General features: G+C 44.1%; 1 pseudogene; it reads right to left on the minus strand.

Annotated features, from left to right (window-relative positions):
- Positions 1 to 7,972: 7,972 nt before the first annotated feature.
- The window catches only part of LOC110596475, a 14,826-nt pseudogene continuing 5,086 nt past the window's right edge, over positions 7,973 to 17,712 (minus strand).

Here is a 17,712-nt window from a genome sequence, read left to right on the forward strand (position 1 = left end):
TAGCAGTATATCCTAGAAACACTCCACATTGGTTCACAAATGTTCTTCTCATTTGTGTGTACTGCTGCACAGTGTTACTGTACTGTATGTTATTTATCTGTCTCCTATGCATGGGTGTATAAGTGGTTTTCCGTATTTTTCTTCTTTCTTCCTTTCTTTCTTTTATTTATTTATTTTTTTTAGTGGGAGTCTCACTCTGTTGCCCAGGCTAGATTGTAGTGGCACACTCACAGGCATTGCAGCCTCGACCTGCTGGGCTCAGGTGATTCTTCTGCCTAACCCTTCCAAGTAGCTGGAATCACAGGCATGCGCCACCATGCCCAGCTAATTTTTTGATTTATTGTAGAGATGAGGTCTCACTAAATTGCTCAGGCTAGTCTCGAACCCCTGGACTCAGGCAACACTCTCATCTCCACCTTCCAAGGTGCTGGGATTACAGGGATTACAGGTATGAGCCACTGAGCCCAGCTAGGTTTCCAGTATTTTTCAATTACCAATAATGCTGCAGTGATCAATTTAGTGCATGTGTATTTTTGTATTATTAGAGAGATATCTTCCTGTCACTTTTGAGACGTGGATTTGCTGTGTTGAAAGGAAAACTCATATATAGTTTTGTTAGATATTGCCAAATTACCTTGCATAAGGATTGATCCAATTTGTGTTCCCACAGAAATGCAAGAGAGAGCCTGTTTCCCACAGTCTGCCAACAGAGTGTCTTGTTATACTTTTAATTTTTTGTTAGACAAAAAGGTGATAAATTGTATCTCTATAGTTTCAGTTTACATTTCTTTGCATTACGAGTGAAACTGAGCATCTTTTCATATGTTTAGGGGCCATTTAAAATTTGTGTGTGTGTGTGTGTGTGTGTGTGTGTGTGTGTGTGAAGTTAATTGTTTATGTCTTTTGCCCATTTTTCTATCAGATGTTTTCATTCTTTCTCCCTCACTTTTGAGTCCTTTATAGGTTAGGGAATATAGCCTTTTGTTGATGACATGTATTGCAAAAGTTTGTTTCCAGCTTATCATTTGTCTCTTGACCTTTGTCTTACAGTGTTTTTTCCTGCCTGCCATGGTTTTTTAGAGAATTTCTATGTAGCCAAATTTATCAATAATTTATTTCATTGATTTTGACTTTTGTTAGAAAAACCTTCCCCATGCACAGGTTAAAGAGGATTTTATGTTTTCTTTTAGAACTTGTATGGCTTCTTCCTTTTACATTTCGATTTCCGATTCATGTGGAGTTTATTTTCATACATGGTGTGAAGTATGGATCTAATTTTATCTTTTTCCAAATGGCAAATAATTATTATAACACCGTTGATGGCAGTATATCTTTGCCTCAGTGATTTGAAATGTGACCTTTGTTATAAAGTTCCAAGTGTGCTTGAGTCTATTTCTGAATTTTATATGTCATTCCACTAATCTATCTACTCACATCACAGTGCTACATTGCTTTAGTTGTGAAGACTTTGTAGTATGTCTTAATGTGTGTTAGGGCTGATCTCATATTGTAAAAGTTCTTTTTAAATGTTTCCTGACTGTGCTTGCATGTTTGTGTTTCCATATTCACTTTGTTTCTATTTGTCTAGCTCCATTAACAAACATCTTGGTATTTTTATTGGGATTATGTTAAAATTTTAAATTAACTTAGGGAGAACTGACATATTTATAATGTTGAACAATTCTATATAAAACGGAATGTTTCCTTTTGTTCAAGTCTACTTTGGTAGATTCGTCATTTTCCTTACAGAAATTCTTTGGTTTTCCTCAAATAAGGTTTTGTGCATTTTATGTTAAATTTGTCCCTAAGTGGGTATTTTTTGTTTTGTTTTGTTTGTTTCTTTTGAGATAGTGCCTCACTCTGTCACCCAGGCTGAGGTACCAAGTGTTTTTTTGTCATCTTTGTTGATATGATAAATAGAGGTTTCTTGACTACTATATTCTCTAACTGGTAATTGCTTATGTATATTAAGGTTATTGATTTTTTTGTCTGTTGATAATTATATCCTGCTTCTTGACTGAATTATTTTATTGATTGCTGAGTGCTTTTATTTTATTTTATTTCTTTATTTATTTTTGAGTTGGAGTCTCACTCTGTTGCCCCGACTGGAGTGCAGTGGCACACTTCTGGCCACCGCAGCCTCGACCTGCTGGGCTCTGGCGATCCTTCTGCCTCGGCCTTCCAAGTAGCTGGAATTACAGGCGCACACCACCACACCAGGCTAATTTTTTGATTTATTGTAAAGATGAGGTCTTGCCAAGTTGCCCAGGTGGGTCTCGAACCCTCAGGCTCAGGCAATTCACTCACCTCAGCCTCCCAAAGCGTGGGATTGCAGGCTGAGCCACCGAGCCCGGCTTGCTAAATACTTTTAAACAATTTTGTATTTCCCTCTCTCCTCAAGAAAACCTGTTTGTCTTTATAAAACCTGGACATCAGTTGCATAGCAACGAATTATTTGAAGTTTTTTTTTCTGCCACATTTCAACTATAACTTTCGTGGATAAATGAAAATTAAGAAATGTATATTTTACCATAGGGTTATCTTAAATATTCATATTTCACTATAAAATTTTTTTTTTTTTGAGTTGGAGTCTCACTCTGTCGCCCAGACTGGAGTGCAGTGGCCACTCCTGGCCACTGCAGCCTCGACCTGCTGGGCTCTGGCGATCCTTCCGCCTCAGCCTTCCAAGTAGCTGGAATTACAGGCACGCACTACCACGCCCAGCTAATTTTTTATTTTAGTGTAGAGATGAGGTTTCGCCTGCCCAGGCGGGTCTCAAACCTGTGGGCTCAGGCAATCCACTCACCTCAGCCTCCCAAAGGCGCAGGATTACAGGCTGAGCCACTGAGCCCGGCTTAATTATAAAATTTTAACATCCTTATTATGTAATAATGTTTAATTTGTGCCTAATGTCTGAAAATGTGAGATATATCTCTTTCAGATGGGTCTTTAAAATGTTTTAGAAAAATTTTATTTATTTATTTATTTTGAATGAGTCTCACTCTGTTGCCCAGGCTGGAGTGCAGTGGCACACTCATGGCCACCACAGCTTCAACCTGCTGGGCTCAAGCAATCTTTCCACCGCAGCCTTCCAAGAAGTTGGAACCACAGGTGCATGCCACTATGCCTGGCTAAGTTTTTGATTTATTGTAGAGATTTAGTCTCGCCATGTTGCCCTGGCTGGTCTCAAACCCATGGGCTCAGGCAATCCTCTTGCCTCCACCTCCCAAAGTGCTGGGATTGTAGTCGTGAGCCACCGTGCCCAGCTCTAGAAAAATTTTAAACTTTTTTTTTACAAATTTTAAGCAGATTATACTTATGTGAACTTGAACCATTTAAAACTTTAGTAACGTAATGGTGGCGGGTAAGGAAAACTCTTTATATATTTCTCGGATTTCAAATTTCCAAAAGGCAGTAGACAAAGGTTGTTTAAAAAGAAAATCTCATGTTTTGTGTGTTAAAATATTAACTAAGGATAGTAGACAATTAAGCACCTAATTGTGTTGAAAATTCAATGGCACATTTAGGAAAATTCTCCTAGTTTGTGAAGTTGTTTCTGTGCTCTTATAATCATTCCAATTGCTCTTTAATCTCCTTATTTAAACTATTTGTCTGTATCCTAACGAATGCAGCAGAAGTTTTTAATTAAGTCCATATAGTGCTGGATTTATCTTAAAACCAATTCACAGCAAGACCTGGAAAACAGTAACATCTCAGAGAGTAAAATTATAGAATTTATCTCAGTGTTTGCATTTAGTGTCTAGAAATTGAAGACTGAAAGAAATGTAAAAAGAAATGTGTGGGCAGCCAGGCTCGGTGGCTCAGCCTGTAATCCCACACCTGTGGGAGGCTGAAGTCAGTGGATTCCCTGAGCCCACGGGTTCGAGACCCGCCTGGGCAGTGAGACCTCATCTTTACAATAAATCAAAAAAAAAAAAAAAAGAAAGAAAGAAATGTGTGTGCTTCGAGTAAGTCTTGAAGCCTAGTTCCTTTTTTATCTGGCATCAGGGGTCTTACTGAGTTAATTCCATGAAAAAAAAATCTCAATATACTCAATATATTCTCTTAGGCATCTCTGAAGAACTAGAGGAATATTGGTTATGACTTAAGCCGATTGGTGACTTCCACAAAGTCAAATTAGGGACAGGTCATTGAAAGTATAGAGTATCAAAGAAGGTAAATATGTCTTCATTTGTTCATTCATTTATTTTTTATTTTTTTTTATTTTTTTTTATTCTTTTGAGTTGGAGTCTCACTCTGTCACCCGGACTGGAGTGCAGTGGCCGCTCCCGGCCACCGCAACCTCGACCTGCTGGGCTCCGGCAATCCTTCCGCCTCAGCCTTCCAAGTAGCCGGAATTACAGGCATGCACTACTACGCCTGTCCGATTTTTTGATTTATTGTAGAGATGAGGTCTCGCTGCCCAGGCGGGTCTCGAACCTGCGGGCTCAGGCAATCCACTCACCTCAGCCTCCCAAAGGCGCAGGATTACAGGTTGAGCCACCGAGCCTGGCTGTTCATCCATTTATTGATTCAAATATTTCTCTTCCTATTACTAGGTCCTGGCACTGATTTACAAGCAGTGAACTAGCAGATGGATTCCTGCCCTCCTGGGCATTACATTCCACTGTAAAAAACAAAAAAAAAACAACCAAAAAAACAAAAACCAGGAAATAGTTAACTGCCAGTAGGAAATAGTTTGGTGCAAAGTGACTCTTGACAGTCTACTTGGATATTAATTAAAATTTCAAAATTATAAGTAATATATAGGGTTTTATAAGAAGGAAAAGTCCATCTTCCTGGGAAGCTTTGGTTATTAGAGATGTCTCCTTACTTGGACTGGGTGGGGAGTACTGAATAGGACATGGAGATGGTTAGTGAAAGACTAGTTAGATTGATTGGTAAAGAAGCCCTGGTTATTCAAGAGGAATCAAGCAAAGTGTGGGAACAAGTCAACTGTATTCCATATGGTACGTACAGGAGGATGAAATGTTTGAAGGGAAGAGGAAGGGACTCTGCTACATCTATAGGCTAAAGAGACAATGTGATTAAAAAAGAAGTAGCCTTGGCTGGGTGTGGTGGCTCACGCCTATAACCCCAGGACTTTGGGAGACTAAGGTGAGAGGATTGCCTGAGCCCATAGGTTTGAGAACAACCTGGGCAACTTGGCGAGACTTCATCTCTACAATAAATTTAAAAATTAGCCAGGTGTGGTGGTTCATGCCTGTAGTTCCAGCTACTTGGAAGGCTGAGGTGGAAGGATCGCCTGAGCCCAGCAGGTGGAGGCTGCAGTGGCTGGGAGCGTGCCACTGCCTTCCAGCCTGGGTGACAGAGCGAGACTCCTACTCCAACAAACAAACAAAAAAAACTACCAATAACAGAAAGAAGATAATTTTTTTTTTACTTTTTGAGAATGAAATGTTTCCCATCTTAGTGGATTTTTGAGCACATTGTGCACGTTTGTGGCATGCTAGCTGGATGTCTTTTGGCAGAATTGTTAAATGTTTGGCATGAATAGCTCACAGGTTGGTGTCTTCAGAAAGGTCAACCATATAGGCCTCACTGGCCTCCTGCAAAGCACCAATGCTGCCTTCTGGAAGCGCAGATCTGTTTTGAAGTCCCGAGCAATTGCTAGTACCAGATGCTGGAAAGGAAGTTTGTGAACCAGAAGCTCAGTGGACTTCTGATAACTAATTTCACACACCATCAGAGTACCAGGCCAGTGACGACGAGGTTTCTTCACCTCTCCGATAGAGGGCGCACTCTTGAGAGTGGCTTTTGTAGTCAATTTGTTTCCTGAGTGCTTTACTGTCAATTTGTAGTTTGCAGGCGGTCTTGCTCTATAGGAACCATGGCTTAGAGACCTCCTGACTTACCCTCTTCTCTTTTGCTGAAGCTCAGGGAGCTGGAGGTGGTGCTGGCATTAGAGAGCCATGGTGGTTGTGAGCACAAATTTTCCCCTAGTATTTGAAAATATCTACCTTCATAGAATAACCTATTGTATGCTGCAAAAAAAGCAAGGCAGTGAATACATATTTTACTGTTTTTTTCCATTTATAAAATGTTATGAGCCAGGTGTGGTGGCTCATACTTATAATCCCAGCACACTGGGAAGTCAAGGCAAGAGGATTGCCTGGGTTCAGGGGTTCAAGACCAACCTGGGCAACTTGGCGAAACTTTATCTCTACAGTTAAAAAAAAAAAAATTAGCTGGGTGTGGTGGTGTGTGCCTGTAGTTCCAGTTATTTGAAAGACTGAGGTGGAAGGCTCGCCTGAGCCCAGCAGGCCGAGGCTGCGGTTTTTGTGAGCATGCCTCCATACTCCAGCCTGGGTGACAGAGTGAGACTCCAACTCAAAAAAATAAAAATGTTATTATGCAATATTTGGCAACTATTAATGGTCAATTCTTTTGCTTACAGTGGCCATAGTCAAGCTTTTCTCATTTTGCTGCAATTGCAAAACAGGAGAAGCAGTTATTCCAGAAGCAGTTTTGCCACCCAACAGGTGACACAGTGACAATGTTCTTACAGTATAGAGTCCTACAGGATCTGGAGAGCTTAATTCTTACTGTGACACCGCTAGTTTTCCATAATCATTTAAAAGATCTTACACTAACAATCTATGTACTTCCATTTAAGGAAATGTTTACAAAGAACTCAGACTCTGCATTCTTAATCCAAACTGTTTTATGAAGACCACTTTGTTGCCTGGGCACAGTGGCTCATGCTTGTAAACCCAGTATTTTGGGAGGCTGAGGCAAAAGGATTGCTTGAGCCCAGGAGTTTGATCCCAGCCTGGGCAATATAGTGAAAGAAACCTCGTCTCTAAAACCACTTTATTACATGATGACAGCAGTACTCAGTCATTTGGAAAGTCCATCACCCTGCAACATGTACTTAATTTAAAATTAATTAATTAATTATTTTAAAAAGTTCAAGGGGAGCCGGGCTCGGTGGCTCAGCCCGTAATCCCAGCACTTTGGGAGGCTGAGGTGAGTGGATTGCCTGAGCCCGCGGGTTCGAGACCCGCCCGGGCAACTTGGCAAGACCTCGTCTCTACAGTAAATCAAAAATCAGCTGGGCATGGTAGCGCTCGCCTGTAGTTCCAGTTACTTGGAAGGCTGAGGCAGAAGGATCCACTGAGCCCAGCAGGTCGAGGCTGCGGTGGCCAGGAGCGTGCCACTGCACTCCAGTCTGGGTGACAGAGTGAGACTCCAACTCAAAAAAAAAAAAAAAGAAAGTCCAAGAGTTTTTTTTTCCTTCCTCATCAACTTTAAAACCACACAACTGATTACTAAATTGAGACAGTTCATTGAAATGCTTAATTGGTAGCTATAGTCCCTTATTTTCAAAACATTTTATTTCATACAAATTTTACCTGGCCCCAAAGTATTACACGCTTGAGGCTTTCTTCCAAATAGAAGTTTCTTTTTTTCTTTTGAGTTGCAGTCTCACTCTGCTGCCGAGGTTGGTGTGCAGCGGCATGCTCATGGTCCCTACAGCCTCAACCTGCTAGACTCAGGTGATCCTTCTGCCTCAGCCTTCCAAGTAACTGGAACTACAGGCACGTGCCACCATGCCTGACTAATTTTTTTTATTTTTTGTAGAAATGAGGTCTCACCAAGTTTCCCAGGCTGGTCTCGAACCTGTAGACTCAGGCAATCCTCTCACCTTGGCCTCCTAAAGTGCTGGGATTACAGGTGTGAGCCACTGCACCCAGCCCCAAATAGAAGTTTCTTTAGGTCAATCTTCCTTCAGAGGCAAGTCAATAAGAAACATGTTATATTATCTAGAACATGTATAGAAATTTTCCTTTTATTTGAACAGAAATATTTGAACATTTTATTTATAGTATAGTTTAACCATACAGTTTATGTTGACAGATTCAGTCACTGTTAGGCAGCAGCTGTTGACATATGCAAAAGAACACAATAGATATCAGATGTTTTAACCCGTAAGAAGAAAATGTCTAATTTAATTTTTTCTTATATTTTTTTGAAGAAGATACTCCATTTGTAAATTCAAGTTTGGTTTCTGCTTAATATTTGAACATATTCATTTCTCCTTTTTGCAACACCTTTGAGCTTCTTCTCTCTCATAATCTTCTCTCAAGTTCTTGTGTCTCAGCAGCATGCTTAGCTTGTGCCTGTCCATATTCATATTATTCTTGTGCTTTTTTTTCCTTTTCTAAGTTGGGGACTCACTCTGTCACACAGGCTGGCGTGCAGTGGCACAATCAGGGTTTACTGCGACCTTGATCTCCTGAGCTCAGGTGATCCTTCTGCCTCAGCCTCCTGAGTCGCTGGAACTACATACATGCACCATCATTCCGAATAATTTTTTGATTTTTTTGTAGAGGTGAGTTCTTGCTATGTTGCTCAGAATGGCCTCCAACTTCTGGGCTCAAGCCTTGATCTCTCAGTGTGCTGGATTACAGGTATGAGCCACTGTACCTGGTCTTCTTGTGCTTTTTGACTTGATGTTTTCTTTTCACTTTTCTTTGGAACAGTAAAGGAGTTTACTGTTTTGCTATACCGTTCTTCAAGCAAAGGCTGGTCAACTTTTCTTAGTTGCTTCCTGAGTGTTTCCTCTTCAGCTAAATGGAGACATTTCAGAAGATCTGGGTGTTGATCTGTGATTTGGGATTCCTGTGACGTTTGAGCATCCTTTTCTTTCCATAGCAATTTCTTGTAACTTTGCTGAATCTTTGTCTTTCTTCAAAATGCAAAGCTTTGTCCCTTGCGAACACTCCCCACAAAGGCTTGCAGATAGCTAGGCCATCATGTCCCCCGCTTTACATTCTTATTCCTGAATCCAACTGGAGAAACCCCTTTGCTACATATCCCAACACCCCCCACACCTACCCTGCCTCCCCACTACCACCTCACTGCCTGATACCATTGTGGTAACCCAATCTGCATTTTATCTTATTTTATTTTTTTGAGTTGGAGTCTCACTTTTGTCACCCAGGCTGGAGTGCAGTGGCATGCTCACGGCCACCTCAGCCTCGACCTGCTGGGTTTAAGAGATCCTTTCACCCCAGCCTTCCAAGTAGCTGGAACTACAGATCCACGCCACCATGCATGCCTGGCTAGTTTGTGTGTGTGGTGTGTGTGTGTGTGTGTGTGTGTGTGTGTGATTTGTTGCAGAGACGAGGTCTCACCAAGTTGCTCATGCTGGTCTCTAACCCACGGGCTCAGGCAATCCTCTCGCCTCGGCCTCCCAAAATGCTAGGATTACAGGCTGAGCCACTGTGCCGGCCTGCATTTTATTTTTAATCCAATGCTTGCAGGTTAGCATGAGAGGAGTTAGGCCCACTTACTGTGATACCTAATGTCTTCAGTGCTCTGTGGTTTTGTTATCTGTTGCTTTCTCTTTGCATTAACACATTCTTAGGATGTTACCAGAGGAGGCCAACAGGAGGGGCTAAGGGAACACATTATAGACAGCATAGAGTAGAAAGAGCTTGGACTTTGGCTCCAGACTTGTCTTGGTTTGAATTCCAGTGCAGCTCTACTCACTGGCTGCGCTAGCACTTGCAAGTTAGGTAAACATTGTGGGCACTCACTGGTTTCATTACCTGTAACATGAAACCAATATGTAATAATGCCATCAGTGTACTGATTAAGGTATGTAAAGTAGCCAGCCCAGTGTTCGTGGTGGATAATAAATACTGGTTCCTTTCTTCTCTCTTCCTTCAATTAGAAATGATAGCTATGAGGCCGGGTATGGTGACTCAAGCCTATAATCCCAGGATTTTGGGAGGCCGAGGTGAGATGATTACCTAAGCCCAGGGGTTCGAGACCAGCCTGGACAACTTGGTGAGACCTTGTCTCTACAATAAATCAAAAAATTAGCCGGTCATGGTAGTGTTTACCTGCAGTTCCAGCTACTTGGAAGGCTGAGGTGGAAGGATGGTCTCAGTTCAGCAGGTTGAGGCTGCAGTGGCTATAAGCAGTGTGCCACTGCACTCCAGCCTGGGCAACAGAGTAAGACTCCGACTCAAAAAATAAATAAATAAAAGAAATGATGGAGATGAAGTGGAGCTGGACCCTGCCTTGGGGAAGGAGATGGAGAAGAGATTATGTAGATTATGCCCTGGGGGGGCAAAGCTCCCTTCTCAGTAGGGTTGCCCTGTGCAGGCCAGACTCATCCTGAGTTCCTGGCTCATGGCCTGAAAAGAACTTAAGGTGCTTTTACAAAAGACTGAAAATTAATTGGGCACGGTGCCATGTGCCTGGAGTCCCAACTCCTTGGGAGGCTGAGGTGGAGGATTTCTTGAGCCCAGAAGTTCGAGGCTCCCATGAGCTATAATCAACGCCACTGTACTCCAGCTTGGGAGACTAAGCAAGACCCCTGCCTCAAAAAAAAAAAAAAAAAAAAAAAAAAAAAGCGCTGATTCTGGGCAGTGCCCCTCAGTCCTCTGACCCAGCCCCTGGGGTGCTTGTTACCCAGTTTCTTGAAAGAGGGAAGCTATAAAGATTGAGCAGGGCTGGGGTAGGGTGAGGTCCCTCTGTAAGGGTGGCCAGGAGTGCCCTGCAGGAAAGAAACTCTCCAGGGGCAAGGGAATGAGCTCTGAGCTGAGAACCCTCAGGGTTCAGAAAGGGAGGGGAGGCATTATGAGAATCCCAGAGTCCAGGAACTTTCTTCATGAAAGTGTGTTCTATTGTGATGAATTCAGCATGTATTCACTGAGCACACACTCCAGTGGGGGCCGAGGGCAGGGACACCTGTTGAGATGGGAGGAGGTGTTGGAGGGCGTTAAGAGCACAGGCTGGGGCTGTGGAGCTAGCTACCTGAATTGGGATCCTGATCCCCTCAAGAGCAGTGTGGGCTCAGACAAGTTACTTCACTTCTATCCTCTGATATCCTTATTGTGAGGTGGGACGAATACCTCCAGCAAGTGTTGTAGTAAAGGTTAAATGAGTTATTATATACATGGCATTTTGAATAATACCTGCTACATGCACAATGCCCAGTAATTTTTATGTGCTGGACCAGAAGATCAGAAATTTAAAGACTAGTAAGTCTCAGAAGCCTTGTCTTTGGCTGCTGTTGGAGTCAGGATATCCTTGTCAAGATGATAGTATCTAGTAGATCCCAGACTCAGTTGCCAGTCCTGCCTTATGGAGCGGTGTCTGATAAGTCCAAGTTGCATCCCAGGGTTTCTTGTCTGGATCTTTCTTCTCTGATTCAGGACTGGCCTTTGTTTTTATGACCTTTCTTTTGGGGACAGAGACCACAGTGTAAAGGAGTGACCCAGCCTGATAGTCAAGCCTGGACAAGTTGTGGTATTTCAAGTCCATGAAGGTGGGTAGAAAACTGAAATTTATGACTGTAAAATAGCAGCAAAATTGCCCAGGGAAACAATCTAATACTCTGCCTCTTCTATCTGAGGATCTTGAAAGGGGTGAGGGTCAGTGACTTGACTGCTCAAGTCAAAGGCAAGGAGAAGGAGACAGCAAGATTAGAACCCAGATCTCCAATTCTCATCACAGACTTGGGATTTTCGAGTTGAAAAGGCCCCCGAGGCTGAGCGCGGTGGCTCAAGCCTATAATCCCAGCACTTTGAGAGGCCGAGGGGAGAGGATTGCCTGAGCCTGCGGGCTGGGGACCAGCCCGGGCAGCTTAGCGAGACCTCATCTCTACAATAAATCAAAAACTAGGTGGGCGTGGTAGTTCACGCCTGTGGTTCCGGCTACTTGGAAGGTTGAGGCGGAAGGTGGAAGGATCACCTGAGGCCAGCAGGTCGAGGATGCAGTGGCCGGGAGCATGCCACTGCACTCTAGCTTGGGAGACAGAGTGAGACTCCAACTCAAAAAAAAGAAGAGGCCCCCGGACAGCACATACTCCAAAACATATTAATTTTACAGATGATAATCCTGAAGTCCAGTGAGCAGTCTCCCTTGTTTATTAAAGTATGTTTGGAAAAGTGTCAACAAAATATACTCATTGAATGAATGAATGAAGTTCCTAAGAATGGCCCTGGTGCATAAAGAGCATTTTCCCATATAATGCCTTCAATTTTTTTTTTTAGTACAAAGAAAAAAAAAAAAGTTCTTGCGGGTAGCAATTACTCCAAATGAACACAGGAGGTCTCCACTGCCATGTCTTGGCCTAAAATGACCTTGGTCTTCCGTGAAAGTTGTCTGCACCTACCTCTCATCAGACTGTCAGAATCTGGTTTTTAAGTCCAGAACACAAGTAGAAAATGTTTACGTATTGCTCTGGGAGATTCGTTTTATCAGATATTCAACTTTGAACTAATATTCAGGCTGTCACTTTGCCTGGAAGTGTGGGTTTTATGCGAGAGGACCATGTAGGCAAATGTTCGATCATTACTAAATGGGAGAAATGAAAAATATGGGGAACTCCCAATAATAACCTCCCAAGAAGATGTTTTACTGTGTTGCAAGGGGAGGCTCCAGTAGCCAACAACTCACTGCCAAGGCCTGGGAGGGGCAACAGCATTTGAAAAAAGATCCACAGAGAAAGGACTGGGGGAATGTGGAACAAGGGCAAGTCATAAATTCCTTTTTTTTTTTTTGAGTTGGAGTCCCACTTTGTCACCCAGGCTGGAGTGCAGGAGTGCAGTGGCATGCTCTTGTCCATCACAGCCTCGACCTGTGGGGTTCAGGTGATCCTTCTGCGTCAGCCTTCCAAGTAGCTGGAACTATGTGTGCGTCAACGCCTGGGTGATTTTTGATTTATTGTAGAGATGAGGTCTCGCCATTTTACTGGAAGGCTGGTCTCGAACCCCTGAGTCCAGGCAATCCTCTCATCTCAGCCTCCCAAAGTGCTGGGATTACAGGTGTGAGACACCGTGTCTGGCCACGCATTCTTTAACACTGAGAATTGATGAGATTTGGGTACCATTTTGCACAGTAAGCTAAAAGAAAGAGGTTTTTTTCCCCCCAATAAAACCCTAGCTCTTTATCAGAGCCCACCAGGCTAGTCTCACCAGGGACCAAAATCTCCTACAATAGGCTCCTGCCCTTATTCAGTTCCTCAGGCACTCACTCAGATTTCAGGTTAAATGTCTCTTCCTAGGCGGGTCTGGTGGTTTAAAAATTAAAAGAAAAGCCGGGCTCGGTGGCTCAGCCTGTAATCCTGTGCCTTTGGGAGGCTGAGGTGAGTGGATTGCCTGAGTCCGCGGGTTCGAGACCCGCCTGGGCAGCGAGACCTCATCTCTACAATAAATCAAAAAATCAGCTGAGCGTGGTAGCGCGTGCCTGTAGTTCCAGCTACTTGGAAGGCTGGGGCGGAAGGATCGCCGGAGCCCAGCAGGTCAAGGCTGCGGTGGCCAGGAGCGGCCATTGCACTCCAGTCTGGGTGACAGAGTGAGACTCCAACTCAAAAAAAAAAAGTCTGGTCGGGCGCGTATCTCAAGCCTGTAATCCCAGCACTTTGGGAGGCCGAGGTGATAGGATTGCCTGAGCCCATGGGTTCAAGACCTGCCTAGGCAACATGGTGAGACCTTGTCTCTACAATAAGTCAAAAAATTAGCTGGGCATGGTGGCGCACACCGGTAGTTACGGCTACTTGGAATGCTGAGGCAGAAGGATCGCTGGAGCCACTGCACTCCAACCTAGGCAAAAAAAAAAAAAAAAAATCACTTCCTCAGAGAGTGTCTCCCAGAATCCCCCATCTAAGTAGATTCCCCAGTATTCTCTATCACTGGCCCCTGCTTTTATCTATCATAGAACTAATCCAATATCCAGTTATATTATTTTTCTTTGTGTATAGCTGTCAGTCCCGCCAGTAGATTATAAACTCACCCAGGGCAGGTGTGCCATCTATTTCATTCTCCAGTATATTTCTAGCATAGTGTCCGTACATTGTAGGTACTTACTATAGAATTGCTGATTTGGGCTTATTAAGGAAATATATAATGGGAGGTGGATGAGATGCATGTGAGTAAGAAAAGTATCTCAATTAGGTATGGTGGCTCACGAGAGGTCAGAGTGGGAGGATTGCCTGAGCCCAGAAGTTTGAGACTAGCCTGGGCAACATGGTGAGACAAAAAATACACAATTAGCTGAGTGTGGTGGTATGTGCCTGTAGTCCCAGCTACTCAGGAGGCTGACCCAGAAGGATCCTCTGAAACTCCCAGGAGTTCAGGTCTGCTGTGAGCTGTGATTATGCCACTGCACTCCAGCCTGGGTGACAGAGACCGAATAAAAAAGGAAGGAAAGAAGGAAGGAAGGAAGGAAGGAAGGAAGGAAGGAAGGAAGGAAGGAAGGAAGGAAGGAAGGAAGGAAGGAAGAAGGAAGGCAGGCTGGGCACGGTGACTCAAGCCTGTAATCCCAGCACTTTGGGAGGTTGAGGTGAGAGGATTGCCTGAGCCCAGGGGTTCGAGACTAGCGTGGGCAACATGGCAAGACCTCGTTTCTACAATAAATCAAAAAATTAGCCAGGCATGGTTGTGTGCATGCCTGTGGTTCCAGCTACTTGGAAAGCTGAAGTGGAAGGATTGCCTGAACCTAGCAGATTGAGGCTGCAGTGACTGTGAGTGTGCCACTGTACTCCAGTTTGGGCAACAGAGTGAGACTCCAACAAAAAAAAAAAAAAAAGAAAGAAGAAAGGAAGGAAAGAAAGAAAGTGACTCTAGGCGTCTTTAATCATCTAGTGATTATTAATACACTAATAAATGATTAATGAAAGTTTTTTAGGTATTTATGTTAAAAAGTGAGACATATCTTCTGCTTTGAGTCTGGCATTTGCTACCCGGGCAATCTTCGGGTCTTCACTTCTGACCTTGAAACTGAGTATCAAGCAAGTCATTGAGTGTTTGGGACCAAAGTGAACTGAAGAATAATTCATGCTGGAGTTTGTGGAATGTGGTTGTCACAGGCAGAGAGGGAGAGTCAGGATTCTAACTTCTCTGCCAGGCCTGGGGTAGATGCAGCACAAGGAATATCCTTGTGTTTGCCTAGGATAGTGGTTTACAAACTTTGGTATCAACAAGAAGAACAGACCAGGAGCAGTGAGTGGCTCACACCTGTAATCCCAGCGCTTGGGGAGGCCAAGGCAGGAGGATAACGTGAGGCCAGGAGTTTGAGACCAGCCTGGACAACATAGCGAGACCAGATCGCTAGTTAAGAAAAAATTAAGAAAAACAGGGTTGGGCGTGGTGGCTCACACCTGTAATCTCAGCAGTTTGGAAGGCTGAGGTGAGAGGATTGCCTGAGTCTGAAGGTTAGAGACCAGCCTGGGCAACATGGTGAGACCTTATCTCTACAATAAATTAAAAAAAAAAAAAAAAAACCCCAGGCACGGTGGCTCACACCTATAATCCCAGCACTTTGGGAGGCTGAGGTGAGAGGACTGCCTGAGCCCATGGGTTCGAGACCAACCTGGCCAATTTGGTGAGAACTCATCTCCAAAAAATAAAATAAATAAGAAAGAAAAAGCAAAAAAAAAATTAGCAGGGTGTGGTGGCTCACACCTGTGGTTCCAGCTACTTGGAAGGCTGAAGCCAAAGGATCACTTGAGCCCATCAGGTTGAGGCTGTGGTGGCTGTGAGTGTGCCACTGCACTCTAGCTTGGGTGACAAAGTGAGACTCCAACTCAAAAAAAGAAAAGAGAAATGGAGAACACTTAACTTTTATTAAGTGCTTACTAGGTTCTGAGCAACATGCTAAGTACTTTTCAGGCATTTTTATTGTGGTTAATTCCTATAACAAACCTATGAGTTGGGTGCTAATATTATGTCCATTTACAGATGAGAAAAATGAGGCACAGGGAGGTTAAGTAATGAGTCCGAGGTTATACAAGTAGCTGTGGTGAGGCATGACTAAAACCAAGGCCCTTTCAGGTACAGTGGCTCACACCTGTAATCCCAGCACTTTGAGAAGCCAAGACAGGAGGATCACTTGAGGACAGGAATTCAAGACCAGCCCGAGCCACATGAGACTCTGTCTTTACAAAAGTAAAATAAAAATAAAACCGGCCGGGCTCGGTGGCTCAGCCTGTAATCCCGCGCCTTTGGGAGGCTGAGGTGAGTGGATTGCCTGAGCCTGCGGGTTCGAGACCTGCCTGGGCAACTTGGCGAGACCTCATCTCTACAATAAATCAAAAAAGTAGCCGGGCGTGGTAGTGCATGCCTGTAATTCCAGCTACTCGGAAGGCTGAGGCGGAAGGATCGCCAGAGCCCAGCAGGTGAGGCTGCGGTGGCCGGGAGCGGCCACTGCCCTCCAGTCCGGGTGACAGAGTGAGACTCCAACTCAAAAAAACAAAAAAAAACAAAGCCTTGTAGTAGGGTCAGAGCTCACAGTCACCTCACTAGAAACCTTGATCCAATTTCCTGAGTCAGCATTTCTCTAGGTGGGTCGGGCTGAACCCATATGGCTTTAGCATGTTGCCTCGGTGATTCTGTGCACGCCAAAGGCTGAGATCTACTGGCTCTAGGGAGAGGGGCCAGAGTTCTCACGATTTCCCCCATGGCCTCAGCAGGACTTGGCCCAAGGGTGGGTGAGTTCTCACTTCTAATCTGTGGGACCCCAATCCGCATCCAGGGTGGTAACTCCATCCTCAGGTTGGAGGAAGAGATGCGAACCTAGTGTGCAGGACAGGCGTCCTTGAGAATCTTGCCCAGGAACATCGAGTTAGAAATGAAGATGAAATTAAGGAAAGCTCAAAGTCCGGAGAAAACACATACCGGAGGCTGCGAGGTAACAGCAGTGCAAAGACAATGAGCTTGGAAGCCAGGGTAGCCCAAATGGGAATCCCAGCACTGTCTGCATTTTACTAGTGAGATGGTCATAACAAGTGTGAAAGGAGGGACCCTGAGAAACTCAGAATAAACTTAGTTCACATTTTGCCTCAGCACAACCGTTTTTTGCTTAGACTTTACCCCTAACACACTTTGAATCTAGCACAGGTTAGACACCGATAGATATGTTTCCAACAGGCTGGTTTTAGGAAGCGTGCAGACATTCTACTGCAGGCCAAGTGGCTGCTTGCCCCACCCATCAGAAGCAAGACAAGTAGCCAGGCGTGGTAGCGCGCGCCTGTAATTCCAATTACTTGGAAGGCTGAGGCGGAAGGATCACCAGAGCCCAGCAGGTCAAGGCTGCGGTGGCCAGGAGCAGCCACTGCACTCCGGGTGGCAGAGTGAGACCCCAACTCTAAAAAATAAAAATAAAATAAAAAATAAAAAGAAGCAAGACAAGGATAGAGCCATAGAGATGTAATAGATCACCTTTTGATCAAGAAGTCTATGGATTGCAAATGTCTGACAAAGTCTCTTGCAGGAAAACCTCCTCCCTTTGTCTCCTCCCATCTAGCCCACCACCATGGCAGCAATCATATAATTAACCCATCCATCTGCCTGCTGTCCAGTACCTGGGCTTACCTGCCCCTTCATGATGACATGGAGCAGACCACCAGCCAATCACTCTAATGACCTTTCCCCATCAAAGGGAAAAGTTAAAAGCATTCAACCTTGAGTGGCTAGCCGCCATTGCCAGGCCATTGAGGCCATGGCCTTACTACACTCTGGTGTGGCCATGTGCTCTTTGAGCTATGGCTGTTGCAGTGCTTCCTGGCTTTGGCCCCTATCCCTGCCTTGGAAAGTGAATCTCCTATTTTCCTCTATCTCTATTTTACTTTCTAAATAAACTTTATTTTCTAATCTAACTGCTGTGCAATTCTTTGTATTTTTTTTTTTTTTTGAGTTGGAGTCTCACTCTGTCCCCCAGACTGGAGTGCAG

Source organism: Carlito syrichta, unplaced genomic scaffold (assembly GCF_000164805.1).
Source record: "Carlito syrichta isolate Samal-C Ts95f unplaced genomic scaffold, Tarsius_syrichta-2.0.1 Scaffold309429, whole genome shotgun sequence".
Classification (NCBI taxonomy): Eukaryota; Metazoa; Chordata; class Mammalia; order Primates; family Tarsiidae; genus Carlito; species Carlito syrichta.